The 20,507-nt window shown below is 47.1% G+C and overlaps 1 protein-coding gene across 2 annotated transcripts in view; it reads right to left on the bottom strand.

Annotated features, from left to right (window-relative positions):
* large1 (LARGE xylosyl- and glucuronyltransferase 1) overlaps positions 1–20,507 on the bottom strand; it is a 678,219-nt gene that overhangs the window by 521,983 nt on the left and 135,729 nt on the right. Inside the window, exon 1 of one of the 2 annotated variants that reach the window (XM_072484259.1) lies at positions 15,308–15,328. The exons of the other annotated variant lie outside the window; for it this stretch is intronic. The gene's annotated coding sequence lies outside the window, so the exon portion shown is untranslated. Of the gene's footprint in view, positions 1–15,307; positions 15,329–20,507 lie in introns of those variants that run through there. 2 annotated transcript variants of the gene reach the window in all.

Here is a 20,507-nt window from a genome sequence, read left to right as displayed (position 1 = left end):
GGTTTCCTCCAAGTGCTCCGTTTTTTTCCATGTTGAGGTTAGGTGGGGTTACAGGGGTAGGGACCTAGGTAGGGTGCTCTTTCGGAGAGCTGGTACAGACTTGATGGGCTGAATGGCCTTCTTCTGTATTTTAGGGATTCTACAAAACATGCAAACATACAAAATAGGAGCAGATTTAGGCCATTTGGCTCCTCGAGCCTGCCCCACCTTCAATAATATCCTGGCTGATCTGTCTGTGTTTCTAATTCCGCATTCCTATCTGCCGGGATTGTATCTATGTCATAGACAATAGGAGCAGGAGGAGGCCATTTGACCCTTCAAGCCTGCTCCGCTGTTCATTATAATCATCCAACTCAATAGCCGAATCCCGCTTTCCCCCCATATCCTTTGATCCCCTTCGCCCAAGTGCTGTATCTAACTGCTTCTTGAAAACATAACAGGCCTGGATTCTCCATCGGCGGGCTCCTCCGTTTCGCCGGCAGCACACTCACGCCCTCGGATTTCCCGATGGGGGTGCCCACAATGGGAAACCCCGCTGGCTGCCAGGACTAACGGATCCCGCTGCCGGTGAGGGCACCAGAAAGCGGGTGCGGCGGGATGGAGAATCCCGCCCACAATCCTTTGGCCTCAACTACTTCCTGTGGTAACGAATTCCATAGGCTCACCACTCTCTGGATGAAGAAACTTCTCCTCATCTCTGTCCTAAATAATAATCTCTTATTGTCATGAGTAGGCTTCAATGAAATCACTGTGGAAAGCCTCTAGTCACCACATTCCGGCGCCTGTTCCGGAGGGCCGGGATGGGAATTGAACCCGCACTGCTGGCATTGTTCCGTATTACAAGCCAGCTATTTATCCCACTGTGCTAAACCAGCCCCTAAATGGTCAACCCAGTATGCTCAGGCTGTGACCCCTGGTTCTGGGCACTCCCAACATCGGGAACATCCTTCTCGCATCTACCCTGTCCAGTCCTGTTAGAGTTTTATAGGTTTCTACACAATCCCCCCCTCATTCTTCTGAACTCCAGCGAATACAGTCCTAACCGATTCAATCTCTCCTCACACCTCCGTCCCGCCATCCCAGGAATCAGCCTGGTAAACCTTCACTGCACTCCCTCGCTAGTAAGAACATCCTTCCTCAGATAAGGAGACCAAAACTGCACACAATATTTCAATGTGGCCTCACCAAAGTCCTGTAAAATTCATCACAACATCCCTGCTCCTGGACTCGAATCCTCTCGCAATGAAGGGCGGTTTAAAAGTCCAACTTAATAAATATTTAATTACCCCCACCTCCACCACCTTCTGAGGCAGAGTTCCAAAGTCACACGCCCCTCAGAGAGAAAAAAATATCCCCTCAGTTTCTCCCCATCCATCAAAATCCATCATGGTTTTTGTTACAAGCAACCCTTAGGTGACCCTCCCCAAAGTTGCTGGTCCAGGCGAGACGCCTGGATTACCATCCAGCTGGGATATCCCCAAATTTTTACAAACGCGGGTGAGGAGGGATGAACTGGCTCCATGTCTCTATTCAACCCCTTCTTTTGGTTCGATCTTAAAGGATCACTATTTGCCGGTACTTTTTCTCAGGCTCAAAAGAACAGTCATTTTGACTAGAATTAAAATATAGTGAATAAGGCAAGGATGAAATGGCAAAACACATTCATATAGATTAGAAATGAGAATCGTGTCCACAGTAAGTAAATATAAATTAAGGTATACAGAGTAGTCCGAGGGGATGATGAGGAACCAATATGACTGTTACAATTAGAGGTTCCAGAAGATTTGACTTCAGTGGGCGAGTAGTTTGGCAGAGTGGTTTACAAGTTCTCTTTTCAGCTGCAATGCTTCTGTTGACTGGGGCTGACTTCCACAATCAGAATGAGAGAGATTCAACATCTATCTGCAAAAATAGCGATTTGTGTAGGGGCACTGTGTGCGCTTTCTGTTCTGTTCAACTTCTTTTTTTTTCAATTTAGAGTACCCAATTATTTTTTTTTTCCAATTAAGGGGCAATTTAGCGTGGCCAATCCACCTAAGCTGCACATCTTTGGGTTGTGGGGGTGAAACCCACGCAGACACGGGGAGAATGTGCAAACTCCATACGGCCAGTGACCCAGGGCCGCACACACACAAACACGGCCACATACGCACTTCATCCAATTGGGTAATGAGTCCTATTTCTTTCCAATTGCCGTAGGAAGGCAGTGCGTCACAGGGTGGATGTGTTGGCCGACGAATGGCTATAGCATGGGGGCAAGTCATGTGATGAAATTTCCAGGATTACATTTAATCACAGTCGGATACCCTATCCGAGGTGCAGTGAAATCTCCATTGACACAGGTACATGGGTTACAGAATGAGAGGTAATTGCCCACCGTTGTTGAACTCTCCACAGGTATCACCCATATCATACACACTCGTGTAAAAGTCAACCTCATGTGAAAGTCGACCTGTGATTTTTGGCCTCAAATAAATGTACTATTTCATATGTCTCATGTAAACATATAACATACAACATACAGTGCAGAAGGAGGCCATTCGGCCCATCAAGTCTGCACTTAAGCCCTCACTTCCACCCTATCCCCATAACCCCTCCTCACCTTTTTGGACACTAAGAGCAATTTAGCATGGCCAATCCACCAAACCTGCACGTCTTTGGACTGTGGGAGGAAACCGGAGCACCCGGAGGAAACACACGCAGACACGGGGAGAACGTGCAGACTCCGCACAGACAGTGACCCAGTGGGGAATCGAACCTGGGACCCTGGCGCTGTGAAGCCAGTGCTAGCCACTTGTGCTACCGTGCTGCCCAGTAAAAATTGATCCTATTTCTTTTAGTGATCGAAATCCCAAAATTATGGAACCAAAGGATAATCCTGGAGATGATAATGATTCAATTTAATTGTAAATGTACAAATACTAATGGGAATGTGTTATGTATTTATATTGTTTTAAATAGGTTAGGATTGTTCTCGCTGGAGTTCGGATGAATGAGGGGTATCTCATAGAGATTTATAAAATTCTAACAGGACTAGACAGGGAAGATGTTACCAATGGTGGGTGTGTCCAGAACCAGGGGTCACAGTTTGAGGATTCAGGGTAAACCATTTCGGACCGTGATGAGGAGACATTTCTTCACACAAAGAGTGGTGAGCCTGTGGAATTCATTACCACAGGAAGTAGTTGATGCTAAAACATTGAATATATATATAAGGGGCGGCTAGATATAGCACTGGGGAGAATGGGATCAAAGGCTATGGGGGGAAAGCAGGATTAGACTATTGAGTTGGATGATCAGCCATGATCATGATGAATGGTGGAGCAGGCTCGAAGGGCCAAAAGGCCTCCTCCTGCTCCTATCTTCTATATATCTATGTATCTATGTATACAGTTTATAATGTTATAAGATAAATATTAGGTGATTAATGTGAATTATTTAGTGTTGTTAGTTTCTACTTTATTCCATTCCAATAGTCCTTTATGAATTTCACCTGGCACCTGAATCAAATACGCATGGAAACCCCTCAAATCATTACCCGTGTTAAAATCTACTACATGGCATCCGGTCTAAACTATTGGGTCTCAAAATTGCAACTTTTGCACCGTTTATGGGGAAATCTGTAAAGGATGATTTGTGCAGTTCCATTGCAGGTTATGTTATTGGTCTGAGAATGAGCAGTCGCCCTGTCACCCGAAATTTGCCAATTTTGGTTGGTCATATTCCTGGAAGTGTGAAATATGACCTTTGACCTCCAACAGCCCTGCTCCGTCAAGCAGTTTCATTTCCCATCACCACGCGCCCCCACCCCCCACATCCACCCCTGATATTTGCATAACTCACGAAACAAAGAATATGGAAGAAAAGTGGGGTGTTTGCAATTCATATGATTTTCCCTGAGCGCCTCGCAGCAATGTCCAGGCAGATCAATCCTCACTTCCAAGGCATTCCTGGAGGGTTGGCAACCTTAAGTACCCTCGCCACCTTTTATGATTTCCAGACATTTGAAATAACCACACTTTTAGACACAGGTACTGGAGCCTACAACAATGGTAGAATTATACGGATGGCGAGCGCCGAGAGTCAGTGCCTAACAACTCTCGAACTCCGGCTGCTGTTTAACACTCACTTGAGCTTTGATTGGCATTGGGCAGGAATTCCACCCTTGGAAGGAAGTGCCACCTGTGAACGGTGTCGGCCTATCAACAGCGCTGCAGTGGCTAGAACTGGTACTGCAGTGCTCTGCCTGGGACCTTTAAACGCGTAGGTCCCAGGGGTGGATGGGGAATGATCCTGGAGCTCCAACGGGCAGGGTTTGGGCAGGCAGGTTTCCATTCACTTTTACACTCCCCCACCTAGCCTCAGAATCTGCCTTGGGGGGTGGGGGAGTTGTAAAATTCTGCCCCAAGAATGTTTTTCCAGATAGCTCACTCAGTGCGACAGAACAATATGTTGTTGCTTTGATGCACTGACTTGGCTTTGATACGCTGACTGTAGTGCAGTAATGAGTGATTTGGCACTCAGACTATGCATGTATACCTCAGCATGACAATACGGTTTCTAAATCATTATGGAACAATAGTCAGTCCTAAATTAGAAGGAAGGGGATGGGGAAGTAAATCCACTGGAGATCGATATTGTGGTGTGTTAACTGGTCTAGGGAAACATTAAATGAGCAAAATCTGTCTCATTTATTTAGCTCTATAAACCCACACTCATTGACTGACCCACATTACAATAACTGGCATCCTCAAAAGGTCACATACAAAACTCAGGATGCATTGTGCTAGTTTTGAATCCAACGTGCTAACCTTAAAATAAACACCTTTATTAAAAATTGAGGAACACAATAATGAAAACATTTATTCAGCCCAGTCCATAAAGCATTCAGTCCATAGAATAGAACCTGTACACCACCCTTATCTGTTCCTAGAAGATTAGTAGCTGTGTGCGACAGCTCCCTCATGTAAAATAGAAAATAGGAGGAGGAGGAGGTCCTTCAGCTCTTCGAGGCTGCCCCACCGGAGTCTGTTATGGTTGATTATCCAACTCAATAGCCTAATTCCGCCTTCCCCCCATATCCTTTGATCCCCTTCGCCCCAAGTGCGATATCCGACTGCTTCTTGAAAACATACAATGTTTTTGGCCTCGACTACTTCCTGTGGTAACGAATTCTACAGGCCGACCACCACTCTCTGGGTGAAGAAATTTCTCCTCATCTCTGTCGTTAACAGTCGACCCCGTATCCTCAGGCTGTGACCCCTGCTTCTGGACACCCTCACCGACGGGAACATAAATTGTTGTGCCATATTGTGGATTGCCTTATTTTTTTCCCACACACACCCAATCACTGAATGATTGAAATCCAAAACAGAAGCTCAAACCCTTTATCATTTAACTCATTCTCCAAATGCAAGTTTCACAAGTATCGGATAATGCAGAGGACGAGAGTTTGAACCCCACTAATAAAGTTTGCGAACTTGAATTCAGTGTTTAAAAATTGAGAAATAAAAACCTCTGCTCAGTCAACCTGTTAGGAGTGTCCTTAAAAACTCATCAGGTTCAACAATGCCCTTTAAGAAATAAGACCATAAAACATAGGAGCAGAATTAGGCCATTTTGCCCATCGGGTCTGCTCCGCCATTCAATCATGGCTGATATGTTTCTCATCCCCATTCTCCTGCATCTCTCCGTAACCCCTGGTCATACATACCATCATACAATGTACAGTGCAGAAGGAGGCCATTCGGCCCATCGAAAATGCACTGGCCCTTTAAATTCCCTGACTCCTTCAAACTGAATTCTCAAACTGTCAAACTGGGCAACGTGGTAGCACAGTGGTTAGCACATTTGCTTCACAGCTCCAGGTTCCCAGGTTCGATTCAGGGCTTGGGTCACTGTCTGTGCGGAGTCTGCACTCCCAGTGTGTGAGTGAGTTTCCTCCGGTTTCCTCCCACAGTCCAAAGATGTGCAGGTTAGGTGGATTGGCCATGCTAAATTGCCCGTGTCCAAAAAAAAGGTTCGGTGGGGTTACTGGGATAGGGTGGAGGTGCAGGGATAGGGTGGAGGTGTGGGCTTAGTTAGGGTGCTCTTTCCAAGAGCCAATGCAGACTCGATGGGCCGAAATGGCCTTCTTCTGCACTGGAAACTCCCATGATACTTCAGAAGAGAACAAAAACAGAAAATACTGGACTAATTCAGCAGGTCTGACAGCATCTATGGAAACAGAAGGGAGCTAATGTTTCGATCACTGAATCCCTACAGTGAAGGCGGAGGCCATTTGGCCCATCGAGTCTGCACCGACCCTTGGAAAGAGCACTCTAACTTGGCCAATTCCCCCACCCTATCCCCATTACCTCGTAACCCCACCTCGCCGTTGGACACCAAGGGGCAATTTAGTATGGCCAATTCGCCTAACGCACACACTTTTGGACTGTGGGAGGAAACCCACGCAGCCACAGGGAGAAAGTGGAAATTCCACAGATAGTCGTCCAAGGTCGGAATTGAACCAGGGTCCCTGGCGCGGTGAGGCAGCAGTGCTAACAATCCTGAGTCGGGATAACTCTTTGTCAAAGCCTTGGGAGGGAGTCTGTCCAAACCCACAGAGAAGTAGCTGAGGCAGCTAACCTCCAGAATCGGAGAGTTTAAGTGAAATAGCATTGAAAACATCCCAGAGCACTTTGGAGAGGTACAATGCGAGATAGAGAATCCTCAACTAGCGGGCAGAGTATAAAAGCCTCGGGTTAAACAGGGCTATTGTTTCGGTGAGAAATGCTGTTCATTTCCAGCATCACGTGAAGTAACATTAAAGGAGAGCCATCAGATTCAACATTCATTCAACTGCCCCGACTCAAGGATGTGAATCAAGGCCATTTCCAAGTAGCCAAGAAGTGGAGGGGAAATGCAGGGAGAAAGAGATGGACAGACGGGAGTCAGCATTTAGATAGGGAAGCGGCCAAAACTGTTCATTTATTTGACAGCATCCTTTTAACTCCTGTTTGCACCTTTTGCTCTTCCTCCTCCTCCAGGTACCGTGACCTAAGAGGGCAACCACGGATATCCATGATTATGCTTGGCAAAGTGAAGCAGTGGTTTTCTGCTGCCTTCTGCCATACGGTTGACCAGGAAACGCGCCCACTCTTACTGCCTACCATCAGGCATTTTGGGAGGGTTTGCAGGCGGACAGACGACCAGTTTGTCCACACCGTGAACGTACCTTCCAAGGTCATCAAGTCCTGAAGTTGGGCTTTAACTGTGGGCTTCTGGCCCAGAGATGGGGAGGCAACCACTGCGCCACAAGATCCCCTTCACCTTTACCACTGCCCCTGAATCCTTCATGAAATGTAAAGGTGAAGCCCAGCCAGGAAGCCAAGTGCGTGCAAAGAAACACGGGCAGCACGGTAGCATTGTGGATAGCACAAATGCTTCACAGCTCCAGGGTCCCAGGTTCGATTCCGGCTTGGGTCACTGTCTGTGCGGAGTCTGCACATCCTCCCAGTGTGCGCGTGGGTTTCCTCCGGGTGCTCCGGTTTCCTCCCACAGTCCAAAGATGGGCAGGTTAGGTGGATTGGTCATGATAAATTGCCCTTAAGTGTCCAAAATTGCCCTTAGGGTTGGGTTATGGGGACAGGATGGAGGGGAGTGCTTGGGTAGGGTGCTCTTTCCAACAGCCGGTGCAGACTCGATGGGCCGAATGGCCTCCTTCTGCACTGTAAATTCTATGAAACATTCACCAATCGGTGTAAAATGGGGCAACGTACACTTTTGAACGTTTGTTCATCTGAATGGAGAATTTCACAATTGGTGTCATTTAGTGGGGCTGTGACAAAGTTCACCACTGCATTCAATAGTGGGAGAATGGATAGAGTGGCACCTCACAACGGCAGGGACCCGGGTTGAGTCTCAGCCTTAGGTTAGGTGGATTGGCCAGGCTAAGTTGCCCCTTAGTGTCCAAAGATGTGCAGGTTAGGCAGGGTTGCGGGGAGGGGCCAAGGTAAGGTGCTTTTTCAGCAGGCCAGCGCAGACTTGATGGGCTGAATGGCCTCCTTCTGCACTGTAGGAATTCTACGGATTCTAAATTATTTTCTTTTGTGGGCATCTTGCCCATCCCCAATTGCCTCCTGAAGTGGCTTGCCACACCATTTCAGAAGGCAGTTAAGAGTCAACCACATTGCTGTGGGTCTGGACTAGTTAAAGATGATAGATTTCCTTCTCTATAGGCCATTAGTGAACCAGAGAGGTTTTTAACAACAGTTGATGATAATTTCAGGGTCACCGCTGCCGAGACTAGTTTTCAATTCCAGATTAATAATTGAATTTAAATTCTATCATCTACGGATAGCCCCGGAGCTTTAACCTGAGCCTCTGGATTACCCAGGCCCCGCGACATACTTCTATACGGCCATCTCCCCATGAACCAAGCCCCAAAGAGGGTGACTGTAACCCAAACCACCTGGGTGGGCAAGGGCTGATTCAGGTCCGCAGCCTGTTTGACATCAGTTGTGATTTGAAAGTCCTTTGACTGCAAAAGAAGAATGAATTTAGGTGGGGTTTAAAGGGGGATTCTGACCTCGGGTGGCACAATGGTTAGCACTGCTGCCTCACAGTGCCAGGGACCCGGGTTCATTTCCAGCCTTGGGTGGAGTTTGCACTTTCTCCCCTTATCTACATGTGTTTCCTCTGGGCGCTTTGCTTTCCTCCCACTGTCCAAAGATGTGCAGGTTGCGTGGGGTTATGGGCTTATGGGGATAGGGTGGGGGAGTGCGCCTAGGCAGGGTGCTCTTTCAGAGGGCTGGTGCAGACTCGATGGGCCAAATGGCATCCATCTTCGCTGGTGGAATTCAATGGTTCTAACCTGCTTCACTCTCACTTGGCAGATGAAGATAAAATTGTCCCCCGAATTGCACAGGATAACAAAATAGAGAATGTTGACCGACTTTTCCTCTCCAAAAACACGGAGGCCGAGTGCAGTCAGATCAGCACAGCCTGGGGACTGAAGTGGAGCCCTTTCCCATCGATATGGCACTGCGCTTGCACCTGCTCAAGAACCAGCCCTTGCTAAAAAGCAAGTTAAATGCATAGCCAATCTCTGGGAATTCAGAGGTTAAAATCTAGTCCAGTACCGGAGAACACTGTGGCATAGTAGCATTCTCATTAACTAGTAATTCAGAGACCCAGGGTAATGCCCTGGGGTCATAATCCATCGTTGCAGATGGTGAAATTTGAATTCAATAAAAATCTGGAATTAAAAGTCTAATGATGACCATGAAACCATTGCTAATAGTCGTAAAAACCCATCTGGTTCACTAATGTCCTTCAAGGAAGGAAATCTGCTGTGCTTACCTGGTCTGGCCTACATGTGACTCCAAACCCACAAAGCGATGTGGTGGAGTCTTAACTGCCCCCCACTGAAATGGTCTAGCAAGCCACTCAGTTCAAGGGCAATTAGGCTTGAGAAAAAAAATTCTGGCCCAGTCAGTGACACCCACATCCCAGGAACGGATAATAACAAAGTAACCACTACACTGCCTACTGGCAGTGGAATTGCTGCACTATTGCAAAAACTATCAGTTAATTTTATTTTGGAGCAATTTCTTGTTTTATGGTAGCAATGGAGTTTTCTTTCTAAAGCAACTCCCTCTGGTAGTTCCAGACACATCGACTTTGAAAGATCCAAATAAAGTTCATCGATTTGAAAAGGGCAGTCTGATAAATTGCTCAAAATAGTAAGTGGAGTTCATGAATTTAAAGAAAGAGTTGGCATATTTTAAAAAGGTGCAATGGGGTCAGGCACATATCGGAATGAGATGTCTGTTCAGCATCGTCTGTCCTCGGAATAAGTGGCTTCAGCTGCCTGATAAACAAACCCTGGTCACAGCAACATATCCACTCAAACTGGGATATTGCTTCAGTGAGAAGAAATAAGTGCTGTCACGTTCAACCTTCATCTAAATGTCCATGCTCAAATTGGTACTAACTTGACATTGTCAGTTGGTAGCTCTCTCATTTGCGTCAGCCGGTTCTGGGCTCAAATCCCACTCCGGACACTGTAGTAGAAAATTCAGGCTCCCACTCACAGTATCGAGGGAGTGCTGTACTGTGAGAGGTACGGCCTATCAAATGAACCATTAAACCGAGGCACTCTCAGGTGAATTGAAAAGATCACACACGGCACTTGTCGAAGGAGGGCAGGGCACACCTATCGGGCATTCTGGTCCATATTTGACTCACATCAATTTGGAAAACAAATTGGGCAGCACGGTTGCATGGTGGTTAGCACAGTTGCGTCACAACTCCAGGGTCCCAGGTTTGATTCCCGGCTGGGTCACTGTCTGTGCGGAGTCTGCACGTTCTCCCCATGTGTGCGTGGGTTTCCTCCGGGTGCTCCGGTTTCCTCCCACAGTCCAAAGATGTGCGGGTTAGGTGGATTGGCTATGCTAAATTGCCCTTAATGTCCAAAAAGGTGGGGGTTACTGGGATAGGGTAGATGCGTGGGCTTCAGTAGGATGCTCTTTGTCAGGGCCGGTGCAGATTCGATGGGCCGAATGGCCTCCTTCTGCACTGTATATTCTATGATTCTATGAAAGGTTCTGGCCATTACCACACTGCTTGTGGAAGCAAATTGGCTGCTGCATTTCCCACATTACAACACCGACCACACTCCACAAGAAACCAACACACAAGAAATGGGAGCAGGAGAAAACAATATGGTCTGTCGAGCCTGTTCCATAATTCAATGCAAAATGGTGGATCTTGGGCTTTCACCCACCGTAGAGCACCTTGGGGTGCCCGGAGACTCGCACGATGCTATATAAATGCAAGTCGTCTGCCATGATCAGAGACTTCATTAGTGAACAGGGATTTATTACAGAGTCACATAGAGCAGCAGCAAGTTTGCAGCTAACTCTGGAATGCCTCTGCCATATGAGAACTTGTGCGCCTGGGGTGATTCCCCACTCTGAGCCCTGGTTGGCCATCTAGTCCAAGTGACCCTTACTCAGCTGTGTTGCCCTTTAAGGGGCAGTCTTTTCTCATGAAGCCAGATCGAAGTATCTACGGAACGGATCAGAAGCAACTTTACTCTGCGTGTAACCTGGGCTAAAAGCCAACCTAGAACTGTTTGACTGATGCTCAACAAAAAGTGTTTTTGAAATGGAAAAATAATGGGCGGGATTCTCCAATCCCGCAGCAGAATGTCCACGCCATCGTAGATGCCGTTGCGTTTTACAACAGCATGAACGGGCCGCTCCCACGTCGAATCCTGGCCCCTACAGGGGGCCAGCACGGCGCTGGAGCGGTTCGCGCTGCTCCAGCTGCAGATCCCGGCGCGAACTGTGCGCCCCAGGATCCGTGCATGCGCAGTGGCGCCGGGGCCAACGAGTACATGCGCAGTGGCGCCGGCGCCAATGCGCGCATGCGCAGTGGCCTCCTTCAATGCGCCGGCCCTGACGCAACATGGCGCAGGGCTACAGGGGCCGGCACGTAGGAAAGGAGGCCCGCAGCCACAGAGCCCGGCCCGCTGATCGGTGGGTCCCGATCGCGGGCCAGGCCACATCGGAAGCCCCCCCCCCCCCCCCCATAGGCTGCCACCCGACCCTTACACGCCGAGGTCCCGCTGGCCCAGAGCAGGTTCGAACGGCGCCAGCGGGACTCGGCTCTTTTCCTATGGCCGTTCGGCCCATCTGGGCCAGAGAATCGGCGGGCCAGCCATGTGGAGCGGCCCGCGACTGAGGCGCGCCAACCACGCCGGCGCCAATGCCCCGATTATCCGCACTGCGGAGATTCGCGTGCCGGCGTTGGGGCGGCGTGGCCCGTTCGCGGGGATACACCGGCCCTTCGCAGAGCTGGGAGAATCCCGCCCACAGTGTTTCATCCGCGCACCCTAACAAGCAGAAAATTACTGAGAGAGAGAGAGAGTTTTAAGAAAATGATCCTGACAAATGCTTCAAGAAATCACACAATGGGGGAAAAAACAAGCGAGAGAGAGAGAGAGAGAGGAGAGAGAATATTAGTGTCGATGCCTCTCTGCCTGTATTTTGTAAGGCATCGCCTGCCAATGGCAAGTGTAAGTTGGCAGTGTGAGTGAGCCTGTTAATTAGAAAGTGAGATTCCAGCCTCTTCGCCTACAACCTGCATCAAGCAGCAGTTGTCACAGTGCTGAAAGGGCCAGTGCTCTTATCTCCAGGCCTTTCATGGTAATTATCAGTGGGTCCACTGATCTAGTGGAACTTCATTAGTCCAATTCGGTTACCAGTCAATGGGATTTCTGTTGCTATACTGCATGTCATATTCACGGGCCATGTTATATTTAAGTGAGGACTCCAGGAGTTTATTGCTTTAATGTACACAAAGGTTGTTTTACTCTTCACATTCAGAAACACTGATTTACGTTGAAAGGCCGAATCAAATTTCACTGGAATTACCTGGGATGTATAGATCTTTTGTGCATTGCAATTCTTTCAGCAATACATAAAAGCCTCTATTGTAACATGGCGACACAGGCTGATGTCATCCTGTGTGTCCTACAGCTACAAGGTAACTCCCCACCATGTCGACTGAATAATATTTATCTCACAACCAACACTGGTAAAAACAGGTAATCTAGTCATTATCACTTTGCTCTTTGTGGGAGGTTACTTTGTACAAATTGGTTGCAGTGTTTCCCACATTATAACAGTGACAACACTCCAAAAAAGTACTTCATTTACAATGAAGCACATCTGGAATATTCTTGTAGCGTACTGAAAATTGCATTGCACATTTTGTCCACATGAGACTACCATACACACATGTACCAGCAGAGTGGGTGTGCTGTGAAGAGATAATAAAGGATCCAAGTTTAACAGCAATTCAAATTCGTAAATATCTCTGGCTGATTATATATTCTGTCCCAAGAGGTTCAATGTCCTGAGGTTATGAATAGCAATCTACAAGTATATATTATTAATGCAAGTCTTTTATTCTTTCAAAGTTACTCTTTGTCAAAATGCAGAGTCAAGTCTTTTATAAAAAATCCTAGGTGATTCTCATTGACATGATTATCTACCAAGCCAGTTTCTACATGCTTCAAGGTGAAGGGTGTCAGCGCTAGTATCAGCATCCCTGGTTAGGTACAGCACAGTGTGAATATACTTTATTCAGCCCTAGCAGTGCACCTCCAACCCAACCACAGGACAATATCCCGTGCTGCAGTGCGATATTTTCCCCCATTTCCCACACCAGCAAAGATCTTGACATCCAAGTGCGATTGCAATTTATTTTTAGTAATAGCTGTGCCAGCAGAGTGCAAAAGAAAAAATAACACGCCCCGCTGAATAAACCACTTTCGGCATCTAACCCCCATCCCACACCAAATAAAAATAACAAACTTTTCCAGGCGTTTTATGTACTGGTACACTTTCAAAAGCTCCTTCCAAACACTGACACAATTACAGTGCCTCAGTTAACACTAACATACCTCCAGGAACACCTTGCAGAATCTATAAATTACATCGGTGTTGGGTGGGCCAAAAAAGTGGCATTAAAGAGCATACCGGCTTGCCAGCACATTCCCATCTCCAGAACGTTTTGGTAAAGGCAGAGCCTGTGGCCTATTTATTGATGGGGCCTATTAAGGCAAAATAAAAAGTCATCCAATTATCCTATATTGAAACGCGCCAGAAGACAAATTATGTTATCAGGAAGTCAACGATTACAGAAACCTTATTCTCACCTATCAAATTGCCAGCCAGACTTGACTGAAATTCCATGCGTTGGCTGGGGTTTAATGCCTATTCACCCAAGGAGCTTCTACAGACCACCACGTGACCTTGTCAGATCTTTACAACCAACTGGCGCACCAAGAAGGTTTAACCAGATTCAAAGCCAAATCCCACAGGAGGTCAAATGAAGCAGGCTGTGCTGTGTGCGCACGTGCAAAGGCACAAACATACACACACACAGGAATGGACTATGATGAATGTAGGAATTTCAGATACTCTATATTGTATGTATTTGGTACAGTGAGGGTTAAAAAGCTGGGTTAGCTTGTGACTGCTAAAGTAATGTTTTTAATGATCCTGGTTTGAAAGACAGCAGGCCTTTAGGCTATGGAGGTGCAATTAAAGCATCATAAAAGTTGGTTGGTGGCATTTTGTTTATATAAAGGTTCCCTGGGGAGTAGATAATTAGAGGCATTGTGTCTAGCTTTGGTAAGATGATGTAGTTAATGGGGGGAGCCAGGGGCTGAAATAGTCAGGTGTTGAGTTTTCAGTTTTGAAGTTCAGTTTAGATTGCAGAAGGAGGCCATTTGGCCCATTGAGTCGGCATCAACGCTAAACCCACCTGAACTACACATCTTGGACTCTAGGAGGGAACCGAAAGATCCAGAGGAAACCGAAGGACCCGGAGGAAGTCCCACCCAGACACGGGGAGAAAGTGCAAAGTCCACACAGACAGGCACCCAAGGTCAGAATGGAACCCAAATCTCTCGTGCTGTGAGGCAGCAGTGCTAAGCACTGTGCCGCCGTGCGACTGGGAAGTTAAACAATAGTTTGACACAGGCAAGAATCTGTAAGATGATTCCCGAAGGCTCTGTCTTTCTCAAAGCAGTATCCAAGACATCTCTATAAACAAGTATTCCTGGGTCTACTAACTCTATTTAAAAGTGGACTTTGACCAGAGATAGGTTTTGCTTGAGTGGATATAAAAGATAGCAATTAGGAGCATTTTATTTTGTTGTTATTCATTGTTTAATTGATGATTGGATGCTATATTACACACACATATACATGCTCACACACACCACACACACAACTTGCAAGGTATGCAATAAATTAATTTGTCCAATGGGGCTACGGATGCTTTGGCTTCCAGAGCAGATTAATGCATTGATGGTCATGGACGAAATCCTCTAATCAGTGGAGTTTTTTGTGTGTTTTTAATAAAATTTTAAGTACCCAATTCTTTTTTTTCTCCCCGATGAAGAGGCAATTCAGCGTGGCCAATCCACCTACCCTGCACATCTTTTGGGTTGTGGGGGTGAGACCCACGCAGGCACTGGGAGAATGAGCAAATTACACACAGACAGTAACCCGGGGCCGGGATTGAACCCAGGTTTTTGCCGCCGTGAGGCAACAATGTTAACCACTGCACCACCATACCGTCCTTGAAATCAATATTCTTGGACATGTCACACTCTCATCTTTGTTTTCAAATCCCGCCATGGCCTCGCCCTCACTATCCCTATAATCACTTCCAGCCCCATAACCCGCCAAGATAGCCATGCTCCCCAGAATCTAGCCCTCTGGGCAATTATGATTTTACTCACCCCATCATTGGCAGCGGTACCCGGATGCTGCTCCTGAAAGTCTGCTCCTCAGCACCTCACTGATTTTAGTCATGTCAGCCCTCGCATTTTGTGTGCACACATTTCTCGCCACGTAGCCGGTGTTTTGGGACGACACTACATTCAGCAATCTGAGGGCAAGCACACCCAATTTCTCTGCTAGTTCTTGCAAATTGCAATGGAATTCCTCAAGCCAAAACTAATCTCTGGACTCCTATTACTCGCCTCGGAACACAACAGACTGCTTGCTGGAACTTGCATGCAGTGTGAAATGGAATGTGCTCATTCTGCAAACTAGCCCGAACATTCAGATGCTCAATAATTTACATTTACTCCTCAAAATCCACTCCAGTTTAGACATAGATCAGCCTCGAGGATAGAATTTATTTTAAAATTCTTTCATGGGGTTTGTGGCATGGCCAGCATTTATTGGCAATCCGCCTAACCTGCACATCTTTGGACTGTGGGAGGAAACTGGAGCACCCGGAGGAAACCCACGCACACACGGGGAGAATGAGCAGACTCCGCACAGACAGTGATCCGAGGTTGGAATTATTTGAGAAGGAGGTTGTGAGCTGCCTTCTTGAACCTTTGCACCCACAGTGCAGTTAGGGAGGAAGTTCCAGGATTTTAACCCAGCGACAGTGAAGGAACAGCAATATATACGAACGGGAAGGAACAGCAATATGTACGAACGGGAACAGCAATATATACGAACGGGAACAGCAATATATACGAACGGGAACAACAATATATACGAACGAGAAGGAACAGCAATATATACGAACGAGAAGGAACAGCAATATATACGAACGGGAAGGAATAGCAATATATACGAACGGGAAGGAACAGCAATATATACGAACGGGAAGGAACAGCAATATATACGAACGGGAAAGAACAGCAATATATACGAACGGGAAGGAACAGCACTATATACGAACGGGAAAGAACAGCAATATATACGAACGGGAAGGAACAGCAATATATACGAACGGGAACAGCAATATATACGAACGGGAAAGAACAGCAATATATACGAACGGGAAGGAACAGCAATATATACGAACGGGAAGGAACAGCAATATATACGAACGGGCAGGAACAGCAATATATACGAACGGGAAGGAACAGCAATATATACGAACGGGCAGGAACAGCAATATATACGAACGGGCAGGAACAGCAATATATACGAACGGGAAGGAACAGGAATATGTCCAAACGGGAACAGCAATATATACGAACGGGAAAGAACAGCAATATATACGAACGGGAACAGCAATATATACGAACGGGAAGGAACAGCAATATATACAAACGGAAGGAATAGCAATGTATACGAACGGGCTGCACAGTGGCACAATGGTTAGCACTGCTGCCTCACAGCACCAGAGACCTGAATTCGATTCCAACCTCGGATCACTGTCTGTGCGGAGTCTGCTCATTCTCCCCGTGTGTGCGTGGGTTTCCTCCGGGTGCTCCAGTTTCCTCCCACAGTCCAAAGATGTGCAGGTTAGGCGGATCGGATATGCTAAATGTCCTCTAGGTAGGATGCGTGGATAGGATGGGGGATTACGCCGAGGTAGGGTGCTCTTTCATCGGGTCGGGGCAGATGTGGATGCGCCGAATGGCCTCCTTCTGCACTGTGGAGATTTTATGGATTCTGTGAGTGACTTGGGAGGAGAATTTGCAGTTGGTTGTGTTCCCATGTGTCTGCTGCCCTCATCCTTTCTAGATGATGGAGGTTGGAAGGTGTAAAGAGATACTCAGAGTTTGGGCAATTTCTTTTTACAGTTACCCAGGAGGCACAAGGCTCCCTCTCTCCATGACAAAGGGGCAACTTCAGACATATTTCTACCCAGTGCAGGTCCTGGAGACTCTCGATAATCGCATGATTCTCCAACTTGCAACCAGTTTAGAAAGAAAGTTTGAGCCGGTCTATCACAAGTTAAATAAACAAGAAACAGATGGGAGGGAATCGAGGGCCGTGGCAGGTTACACAAGACTAATTGTTTACGGTTTATGTCGCCCATGACGTCATCTAAACCTTTTGTGCAGCTGCCTCATAATTCCCTCCTACAAGTCCATTATTCCAAACCTTAAATAGATTAAAGTGGAGCTGCACTCCTGCAATTTGTGAACAATTTAGCTGCTTTGGTTCCGCGCAATTGGTACATGTGCCAGAATCAGTGTGGCCACAGCAGCGAACGTGACAGTCTCTGATCAGCTGGGAATTTATTTCAAAAAAGGGCCGCTAGCTGATGGGCGAGCCCGGCAAGGCTGTGTTTATTGCCCATTCCCCAACTTCCCCCTGAAACTGAAGTTGCCCCAGAAAAGGAGTGGTACCTTTGCCCTTTGATGAGTGACTGTTTTAAGCAGTGGCTCAGTGCTGACATTCCAACCTCGGAGGAAGAGGATCATGGGTTGTGGTGCCACTTCAGAGGAACAAGCACACAATCCAGGCTGGCAGTGCGGAGGGAATGCTACATGGAAAACATATTTCATTTCAGATAAGACATCAAACCAATGATGGGGAACCCAGGCTAGTGAGTGGGCCGCAAGATTGAAATTGGGCATGTTGACTCTTGAATAAGGTCGAATATATGCCAAATATTTAATAACAAGTTGTCGAAAAAGCTGAGTCACTCTCTATTTGTTTTTTGATTCACTTACGGGATGTGGGAATCTCTGGCTCGACCACCATTTATTGCCCATCCCTAGTTACCCTTCAGAAGGTGGTGGTGAGCTGCCTTCTTGAACTACTGCTGTCCCTGAGGCGCAGGTACAACCACAGTGCTGTTAGGGATAGAATGCCAGGATTTTGACCCTGTGACAGTGAAGGAACGGTGACATATTTCCAAGTCAAGGTGGTGAGTGACTTGGAGGGGAGCCTCCAGGTGGTGGGATTCCCAGGTATCTGCTGGCCTTGTCCTGAAGAGATGGTAGTGGTCGTGGATTTTGAAAATCTGTTGAGTTCTTGCGATGCATCTTATAAATGATACACACAGATGCTACTTGGGGAGGGGGGGGGATGGGGGGGGGGGGGGGGCATAGGAGGTGAGTTACTCACCACAGGATTCCTAGCCTTTGACCTGCTCTGGCAGCCACAGTATTAATGTGGCTAGTCTAGTTAAGTTTCTGGTCAATGGTAAACTCCAGGATTCAACGTGGCAATGTCATTGAATGTCAAGAGGAGATGGTTTTTTCCTCTCTTGTTGGAGATGGCCATGTGCTGGCACTTATGTGGCGTGAATTTTACTAGCCACTTGTCAGCCCAAGACTGGATGCTGTCCCAAGACATGCTGCATTTGGACATGGACTGCTTCAGCATCTGAGGAGTCGGGAATGGTGCTAATGATTGTGTAGCCATCAGCAAACATCCAGACTTCTGGCCTTATGATGGAAGGAAGGTCATTTACAATGCAGTTGAAGATGGTTGGACCTAGGACACTACCTCAGGAGTTGCTACAGTGATATCCTGGAGCTGAAATGATTGACCTCCAATCACAACCATCGCCCTGTGTGCCAGGTGTGACTCCAACCAGGAGAGTTTTCCCCCGATACCCATTTACTACAGTTTTGCTGTATCTCTTTGGTGTCCTACCAAGTCAAATGCTACTTTGATGTCAAAGGCAGTCACTCTCACCTCACCTCTGGCATTCAGCTCTTTTGTCCAGGTTTGAACCAAGGCTGTAATTAAATCCGGAGCGGAGTGACCCTGGTGGAACCCAAACTGAGTGCCTGTGAGCAGGTCATTGCTGAGTAAGTGCCGCTTGATAGCACTATTGATGACCCCTTCCATCACTTTGTTGATGATCAAGAGTAGACCGGCGGGGTGGTAATTAGCCGGGTTGGGTTTGTCCTGTTTCTTGTGTACAGGACATAGCTGGGCAATTTTCCACATTGCCAGATAGACGCCAGTCTTGTAGCTGTACTGGAACAGCTTGGCTAGAGGCACAGCAAGTTCTGGAGCACGTCTTTGGACTATTGTGGAATATTGCTATGGCCCATAGCCTTTGCCTTCAGCCATTTCTTGATATCATGAGTGAATTGAATTGGCTGAAGACGGACACCTGTGATGCTGGATACCTCCGGAGGAGGCTGAGATGGATCATCCACTCGGCACTCCTGGCTGAAGATTGTTCCGAATGCTTCAGCCTGATCTTTTGCACAGATATGCAGGGCTCCTCAATCATTGAGGATGATGATATTTATGCAGCAACCTCCTCCAGTGAATTGTTTAATTATCCACTGCCATTGACGGCTGGATGTGTCGGGACTGCACAACTTATATCTGATCCTTTGGTTGTGAAATTGGTGAGCTTTGTCTATTACTTGCTGTTCATGCTGTTTGGCACACTAGTCCGGTGTTGTAGCTTCAGCAGGTTGACACCTAATTTTTCAGTGTGTCTGGTGTTGCTCCTGGAATGCCCTCCTGTACTCTTCACTGAACCAGGGCTGATGACCTGGCTTGGTGGGAATGGGGATATGCCAGGGCATGAGGTTACAGATTGTGGGTGAGTACAATTCTGCTGCTGCTGATAGCCAACAACGCCACATGGATGCCCAGTCTTGAGTTGCTAGGTCTGTTTGAAATCTATCCCATTTAGCATGGTGGTAGCACTACACAGCACGATGGAGTGTATCCTCAATGTGAAGATGGGACTTTATCTCCACAAAGACTGTGTGGTGGTCATCCCACCAATACTATAACGGGCAGTTGCATCTGTGGCAAGCAGGTTGGTGAGGATGAAATTAAGTATAATTTTCCTTGTTAGTCCCCTCACCACCTGCCGTAGTCCCAGTTGGGATTAATGTAGGAATGTCAGATATATATTGTAGTATTTGCATCTGGTGCAGTAATAGTTAATAGCTTGAGTTAGTGTGTGTATGTATCTAATAATAATCTTTATTATTATCACAATTATTATTAACACTGCAATGAAGTTACTGTTGAAATCTATTACAATAAGGTTTTTAAAAATCATGTTTTAAAAGACAGACAGACAGGGGTAATGGGCAGCGTGCGACACAGTGGTCAGCACTGGGACTACAGCCCCGAGGACCCGGGTTCGAATCCCGGCCCTGGGTCACTGTCCGTGTGGAGTTTGCACATTCTCTCCGTGTCTGCGGGAGTTTTACCCCCACAACCCAAAGATGTGCAGATTAGTTGAATTGG

This window comes from Scyliorhinus torazame, chromosome 19 (assembly GCF_047496885.1).
Source record: "Scyliorhinus torazame isolate Kashiwa2021f chromosome 19, sScyTor2.1, whole genome shotgun sequence".
NCBI classification, from domain to species: Eukaryota; Metazoa; Chordata; class Chondrichthyes; order Carcharhiniformes; family Scyliorhinidae; genus Scyliorhinus; species Scyliorhinus torazame.
This window is presented reverse-complemented; position numbering and strand designations above follow the sequence as displayed.